The sequence below is a fragment of the Amblyomma mixtum genome, chromosome 2, assembly GCF_055824585.1.
Source record: "Amblyomma mixtum isolate Tamu chromosome 2, ASM5582458v1, whole genome shotgun sequence".
NCBI classification, from domain to species: Eukaryota; Metazoa; Arthropoda; class Arachnida; order Ixodida; family Ixodidae; genus Amblyomma; species Amblyomma mixtum.
This window is the reverse complement of record NC_143013.1, coordinates 304999587-305007121: the sequence shown is the minus strand read 5'-3', so window position 1 is coordinate 305007121 and position 7535 is coordinate 304999587.

Genomic DNA, 7535 nt, shown 5'->3' with positions numbered 1-7535 from the left:
CTTAAATATATAATGTCTTATCGTTAATGTGCCTCTCCAGCGGCCCAGGGTCCTCTTTACACATCACATCGCAGACACGGACTCTGTTCTTTATTTTGTTCTCATTTTTATTATTGTTTACCACAAGTCACGCAAGGCCTTCATATAACCAAGTAAAACGAATGCTCCTCTGTGGTCGAGGGGCAACTATCATTTTTCTTTTCAGCAGAATTGTTTTTCTTTCTTCAGAAGCACAACGTAAAGATGGTGGAATGACGTCACGACCATGCATACCAATGAGGAATTGTGTGGTGACGCCATCACTTTTGTACTGTTTGATCTTGTGGGGTGTTACAATTACCTGCCACCCGCCGCGGTGGCCCAGTGGTTATAGCGCTCGGCTGCTGACCCGAAAGACGCGGGTTCGATCCCGGCCGCGGCGGTCGAATTTCAATGAAGGCGAAATTCTAGAGGCCCGGGTGCTGTGCGATGTCAGTGCACGTTAAAGAACCCCAGGTGGTCGAAATTTCCGGAGCCCTTCACTACGGCGTCCCTCATAGCTTGAGTTGCTTCGGGACGTTAAACCCCAATAAACCAAACCAAACAATTACCTGCGTGAGCTCATGTAGTTGTAAAATCAAAATACTCTCGACCAATCCAGATTTTATCGACATGTCAACGCCAACGCACGGCGGATTCTCCGCTCAACGGGATTAGAGACGGGTCGGATGCACTGCCTTGGGAACCTGCTTGCAGCGCTAGAGCTGTGAAACCGCGGGACAAGGTGAACATATAGGGTCTGCGAGAGAGTGGTCTTTGACCTCTTTTTTTCTCATTTTTCACGTCACATCGCTGTCATGCAGTGCAGCAGCCTAACTAGCTAAAGCCTATTAGCTCGCTTCATTACAGAAGGCGTTGCAGGCAGATGGCTAGTTTCAAAGCACCGTCCGTGCGGCTTTGATGCGAAGCAGGTTAGGCCTAGAAATGTCTAGCGAGTGGTGCGCTGCCACCACACCGGCGCGGGCACCTCACTGCAACAAGCGCGTCACAAGCTTAGGTGCAATGTATCCTTGAAAGGCTTAATATCAAAATTTTGTTTTAATTTGAATTATAGATACATCCAACTGTTTCGCGATTCCCTCCCAGTTTTATATATCGGGGTTCGACTGTGGTAAAAATGCACAGAGCCTTTGTTCGCAGAGACAACCAGGATTAGTTGCGCGGTAAGTTTTATTTTTTACCAAATGTTAACGCTTAGTTAAGAATGCATGTAGCGTGACGGAGAGGACAGGAAATGGAAGACAGACGAAATAAGAGCTTCTTTTCTGTCGCGCTACATGCATTCGTAACTGGCATAAGGAACCAACTCTCTCATTGAAATGTTAAAGGGCTACTGAGAAAAAAATTAAGTTGGCCTTTATCGAAGGACTACGGCGTTCCAATGAGAGAGCGTTCACTGTAGTAGGAAACGGAGTTTTTTAGGTTAGAAGGGACCAGAAAATGAAACACGCGTGTCGCCATCACGGGCCGATTTTACAAACTGTAAACTGTATGCGTCGACATCGAATTTTTTCGCGGATCCCTGAGGATATGCAACACCGCCATTCACTTCAAAACGGCGGCAACCAGCTCCTATCATTGTAGACATCACGAGTTTGAAAGGAGTTGCGAGGAAATATGCAAGCTCAATTTACTGAGCCATCAAATTTTTTTGCTGCCGGGCGAACTTTAACGTACCCAGGAAGACACAGAGAATAAATTTTTACTAAGAACAATCACTGGATTCAGTTGTCGTTAGCGTCCCTTAAACTGTGTCAGAGCAAGCCTGGAGCCTTCGTCGGCGGGAACACGACTCATATGACCGTATTGCAACGAGGTCTGTGGCTTTACAGTTCATCCTCTCGCATCGTCCGCGTTATTACCAGTCCTTACCTCTACCTCGCCACATCTGACTCCCCCTAGGCGCGTTCCATATGCTGACCCTCCCCTCACAGTGCGAGAATGGTCTGTGTGCCTACTCCCCCCGGCGGTGATGCATGGTGACAGGCTGCCGCCTGTCCCACACTGTTCCCAAAGAAGGTGACTCGGCAACTTTCAAAGCTTAACTCTCAGTCCTAGGTGGAATCGTTGACGTCGCGAATAGAGAGACTCGGGCATTCCAGAATCCAGATATTGAAGAGGTTGCCATGCGGCTCAAGCGCTCGGGTGCCATGGCCGGGTCGCCGCGCTGAAAGCACGACAGCTGTTTCCCAAAAGAATAACATCCGCCGAAGCAGGAAACCAAGCAGACGAGTACAATGCATTTCTATCCATGTGGAGAGATAGAGAAGCCAGCTGCCGTTGCTATACGAGCTCAGTCGACTCATTGCGCACCCCGTCACACAGGCAGCAGTTCATGCCTTCCCCATATGCTAAACGAGCAAGTAAATGTGAGCATATACTATACATCCAGAACCGGAAGCTGATCGCATCTGCTTGCGGAGACCGAGGACAGCCAGGAAGAAAGGAAGTGGTGAGTAAGCCAGAAAGCAATTACTTTTGTTTTTGAGTTCTTCTTTTTAGCCCCGTTATTTCATCTCACGCTCGTTTTTTACACTACGAAAGCAGTTCGACTGTATTAAGATGTCTGTTAAGTGAAGCCTCCAGCCCGAGCGAGTGCCCACCCACTAGCGACGCTGAAGTCTAATTAAAAGATGCAATGCTAAAGCCAGCTGGCCTCCCCCCCCCCTCCCCGCCATCTTGCCAAGCCCCGGCTCCACCCTTCAGAAGCGCCACCCACCTACAGCCCACCTTCACGCTCTAGAAAAGTTCTTTCGAATGTATGAAGCCTCGACGTAGAGAAAAAGTTAAGTCAAAGCATCAAAGTAATCACCAAGTACTACGTGGAGCTTGTTTACGAAGTCTGATGTCAATATGTTCTCATTAGCCAGCGCTTTCCGATCGAAACGTTTGGCGTCACTGTGAGTGGCCTGTGCGAACAAAAAAGAGAGCGCCAATGTGTGACTTCCAGACAGCGTTCTACAATTCCTTGTCTCTCTCTTCCTGACAAATGTGAAATCTTTTTATGAAATCTTTTATTTGCCATCAAATACAGATGGGGGGATTGTAGAAAAAAAGCTGTCCTCGGACAGCTTGACGGCTCCACAATCCCTTAATATGGCAGAGTGGCGGCATCACGTAACATATTCTTGAATATGCAAACATATACATACATATTTAATATGATACGGACTTAGTACTCGTAGTAAACTAAAACAACAGAAAACAACAGCGGAACTCACTTATACAAATCCAAAAGGAAACAACAGCAAGGCTAGATAACATTACATAGAAGCCAAATACATCTGCCGGAGGTCCTTGTAGGTTGCCGTGAAGAGGTCAAAACGGACAGAATTATAATAATTCAAAAGCGTTGGTATTGTGTACTTAAGGCACTGTTTCCCGTAACTTGAACGTAACATCGGTACTGACCAATCCTCGAAGTGTCTTGTGAGGTAACTTGGAGTTCGGTCCTGTAATTGGGATAGGTTGCGTATATTGTTGATATAATACGAAGACATTACTGGGACAAGAAATATTTTGCCGTTTCTGGGCCTCCGAGTTGGTTCGGGGCCCTGGATTCATCCTTTCGGTCCCAGTCAGGTGGTTGCGAGCAGCTTTCCAGGAAATTAAGCGTTCAAAAAAAAAAACATTTCACCTCGACCTCGCCACAGCGCGCACCAAGAACCTTGAGCTGAGACGCGCCGTACCGAAACAACGAATGTGACGAGGCACAAAACATACGCGCACGATATACGCAGTTGCAGGAAAGCGCAAATACCAGGTGTTTCAGGGAAGACTAAGTAATTCGCAAAAATAGGTGTTTTAGGTGAAAATATGGCTTTTTCGGCATATAGTATTACCGGTGTTGGCGGACACCAGAAAACCGGTGAATCGTTTTACGTAGTAAGGTGGTTAAGTAATCTTTAATAATTAACTTTTTAACTATTAGAGTTCGTCGCCTAGTTGTATGTAATTAGAGATTTGTAGCCGGTCATTAGTAATAGTCAGTTTTCAGAATTTAGAAAACGAGATTAGCGCTGTGGCTCTACAAAATGTGGCTTTTTTGACTAGTTACGTGAACTAGAAAGGTTGCTTTGCCTGCATAGCTTCTGAAAGCGCATTTATTTTGGCACGATGTAGCCAAATTTTGTGTAGCCACAGTGCAGAGGATAATCGCGTTTTCGAAATTCTAAAAACTGATATGGCTGTCACTAACGACCGACTACAAATCTCTAATTGTAATCAGTTGCCAAGCTGTGATAGTCAAAAGTTAATTATCAGAAATTAATTAACCAGTTTACTACTTAAGACAATTCACCGGCTTTTCAGTGTCCGCCAGCACTGGTAATACTATTCCGCAAAAGCCATATTTTTACCCAGAAAGCCTATTTTTGAAAATTACTTAACGTGGTCTTTGGAACACCAAGTATACCTTTCTATACGATGTGCTGGCTTAAAAGGAACTCACTGTGCACTACATAGTAAAATGTAAATGTAAAATGGCTCGCTGCACTCCGGCTTTCAGTTTTTTTGAAGATTTTCGAATCTTGCAACTTGAAACGAAACGAGCTTCAACTCATTAGTGGTGATTAAACAAAAGAGCAGCGGCTTCTTCTCAACGCTCCATCGTTAGCGGCGCTGTTAATGATCATGAATTCCTAATGAATTCCAAATACGCAGCACCCTCACCCGATGCCGTAGCGCACTTCATTCGCGCAGCTATTCGCAGTTTACACGTACGGTGTCGCCCCCACGCGGCCGCCTCCGGTACCGTCCGAGGGATGATACCGGCGAAAGGCGTCGAGCTTCGTCCGGCATCTCCCGCCCAACTTCGGAACTCTTCGTTCAGCCGAACTGTGTTCATAGCGTGTTATTCTGTTATGGGTTCCGTTTTATGATATACATGTGCACCTGCAAACCGCACGGTATGGCGACAAAACACAAAAGCAATCGCATTTTCTCTCTACCGCAGTGACCGAACTGTGCAGTCAAAGGCACGATAAAACCTGGATAAGTTGTCTATCAATTCGAAGCCGAAGAAGGAGTGGGTAATCAAGTCAATTAAAATCTTGGTGTGCGCAAGTCGATAAATCATCGTGAAAACTTTAATGCCGTGTGATTACATGAGGAGCACGGCAAAACGCAACCGGAACGAGGACAATGAAGACACAGAGAAACAATACGACAACCACAGCACTAGCTCCACAGCACTAGGTTGTCGCATTGTTTCTGCGTGTCTTCATTGTCCTCATTTTTCTGCGCTGCTGCTTTTTTATTTCACGTTTTGAATCGAAAAACTTCACTACGAGGGTCGGAGCCGAGCTACTCGCGTATGCCGTGAAAACGAATGGCGAGTTCTGCGCATGCGCGAAACCGAGTGTCATCACGGAGACACTACCACTCCGCCACGAATGCTCAAGGATTGAGCATGAATAAAGGCGCATCTAGTTAATGCATGGCTTTCATAAATAAAATAAAAGGAATAAAAAATAAAAAATAAAAAGAAATGAACAGAAATAAAGAATGAAATGAAAGAAATGTAATATAAAGAAAGGAGAGACAACTAAGAAAAGAAAGGAAAACAAAAACATAATGAAAAAAATGAAATATGGAAAATTTTAAAATAAAAAACAATAAGTGATAAGAAAAACAAAACAAGAAAAAGTAAAGAAAAATAAAAAACAACAAAGTAAGAAAAGAAACAAAAATAAAAAATGCGATGAAAGAACTAAAATATGAATAATATATAAAAAAACAAATAAAAGACAAACAGTGCACCGAAACGCTTTTGCCTTGCAGCACTTTAGAGAGCCAAATTGCCCCTGAATTTTAACCGCGCCGATTTCAGTCTCCTGCTCCGCCTCCGCACAGGCAGTGTGTGAAAGGCCGAACGCCTCCACCGTTATCGTGGTGCTCCCAGTGCATTGTGCGCGAACTGCGACAGCGATGATGTGAAACCAAACGTAACTGAACCCTTTCGCTTGTATATCCAGGCTTAACCAGAGCTAAGCCACTGCCTAATTTTTTTACCATAACCAAGATTTCCATTAAAAATTAAACATGTCACCAAGACTAAGACGCTTTGCAGTGCACATTTCTGTCCCAATAATTCCTTCTGGAACACCGCTAACTGATAAGAAGCGATCCTGAGTGACGTAAATTATAAACCAGCCGTTTTTTCAGCAGTGGTACCACTTGACCGTTTAGGTGTATTTTGTGAAATTAAAAAAAAAAGCACCTGTTTCCGGTGCGACCAACGCATGCAATGCTTTAAATCAGCAGTCTCCGGATGCGCACTAAATTCGGAGTGTGCATTGAACTTTACAGAGCAGTAGCTACATCCGCTGCCGGTACCAGCATCTAGTAACATTTGAGGTCCCGATTTAATCTGCCTCGCTTTTCAAGTGATCGCTGCCAAAAAAAAATTTTTCAGTCAGGGCTTGTTACAGATTGACGTCACCGTTAGTGTTCAAAAAGAAATCAGCGGTGCTAAAATGCGCACTACAGATCCTGTCATTTGTACTTAATATTCTTGCATTGCTGTTGCTCCTAGACCGCGATTCTTCGTGTTTTGCTTGTCTATATCCAGACGCGACCTCGTATGTGCTCAAGTAAGGCGGAAAACAGTTGCGTGAAGGCGCACTGCGACATCTTGAAATGACGGAGTCCGCGGCGAGTGCCAGTGATTCGGACAATAGATGAAAATTTTGTCGGCATCCGTGTATGCTCTTCGTGCACATGTCAAGCGTTTCCGGACAGCTTTTGTTGGTAAGATTAGAGCCGCCTCTGCACGAGTCGCAACTGTCGTTCCACGTCGACAGCAGCCGAATGTTTTGCATATGATAATACCCAAATCTGCGTCGCCTTGTGTCCATCGCACCTGCGATGCCTGCACACAGAAGGCTTCTGCGGTGACAGACAACACCGTGCATATGTTTGCGCCGCAGAACACAACGTGGCCGGCTTTGAGAGCTTCTTCACCTAAGAATATTTTAATGCAGCTTCAGGCAGCGAAGCACAACAGCGGAGCGAAGCTCAATACAAGGCTAGCGCGGCTGCCGTATCATCTTTCGGCCGCCATATTAGATTCCCAGTGGCGCCCCCTATAGCCCGTGAAAGCCGCGGTCGTCCGTCGTTTGTGAGTTGACTGAAGCGAGTCAACATGAACACAGATTGCTTGGAACGACCACCATTAAAATGAGACGTCACATAATACTTTTAGTAACAATAGTAACAATTATGACTTGTAATTGATTTATGCTTTTCCCTAGTACTCTTAGCGATGCCGCTATAGCCCTGCAAAAAAAAATCAAAATATTATCAAACGCGGCAATATTTTTACTTCAGCCTCCCACTCTCTGCTTTGTTCTTTGCCTATCCATGTTCCGCTGCTTGATCCCCTAATGGGTTCTCGTTTTCTTTGTTGCCCATTTAAACCTTTAAAGAGGCTCTGAAAGGGGCTATCATTAAAGTTGTGGTAGGCCACTGCCTGTATATACTCGAGCAAGAATTTT